Source organism: Octodon degus, unplaced genomic scaffold, assembly GCF_000260255.1.
Source record: "Octodon degus isolate 3935 unplaced genomic scaffold, OctDeg1.0 scaffold00080, whole genome shotgun sequence".
NCBI lineage: Eukaryota > Metazoa > Chordata > Mammalia > Rodentia > Octodontidae > Octodon > Octodon degus.
In genome coordinates, this window is record NW_004524656.1 from 74550 (window position 1) to 75241 (window position 692).

A 692-nucleotide genomic window follows, 5' to 3' on the forward strand; every position below is an offset into this window, starting at 1 on the left:
ACTGTTTTTCTGAATGAAATTCTTGGTTTTAATTCCTGTCTTCCCAAAGGTGCCAGCTTTCACAGTCTGCTTCAGACTAGTATCTACAGCTTGCTGGTTGCCATTGAGGACCCTGGAAATAGGGCTGGTAGCTTCATCAGAACCCAGGCTCTTTAAAGATATTTCTCTTTCTCCAGCATTACCATTTATTTCACCATAGCCTGTTTTCTTCTTCGGTGTTTCCTGATGCTGTTGGAGGGTGTGTTTCTGCTTATGTTTCAGTGACTTTGGCTGGGCCTTGGGGCTGCCCTCGGCTCCATGCTGCAAGTACTGGTGAGACTGCTGGTGATGGTGGTGGTTGTGGGTATGGTTGTAGAAATAATAATTGTGGTGATGGTGCGACTGCTGCTGCGACTGCTGAGGGTGATGGTGTGGATGGTGGTGGCTGTGATGGTGCTGAGGCTGTGGCTGGCCAGACTTCTCTGCCATTGAAAGCGGCTGGGACTCCCTAGCTGAGACTGCAGGCTGCTGCACCATCAGGATCTGAGACTGCTTCTCCGGGCTTGCTCAGTATATCTGGTGATTTATTTTGATATGCAAAACTTTTCAAAAAGATTAAATCCCAATTTCTGATTCTTTGAAGTATTTTCCATAAAATTTCATTTTTGTTGATGAATTCTCTACCTACCCATATTTCTTTAAGATTTCTACCA

At 45.2% G+C, this 692-nt stretch overlaps 1 long non-coding RNA gene across 1 annotated transcript in view; it reads right to left on the bottom strand.

Annotated features, from left to right (window-relative positions):
• Nucleotides 1-210, bottom strand: part of LOC111818126 — a 19439-nt gene extending 19229 nt beyond the window's left edge. Inside the window, exon 1 of the long non-coding RNA XR_002822190.1 lies at nucleotides 3-210. This is a non-coding gene — a long non-coding RNA (uncharacterized LOC111818126). The remainder of the gene's footprint in view (nucleotides 1-2) is intronic.
• Nucleotides 211-692: the final 482 nt, after the last annotated feature.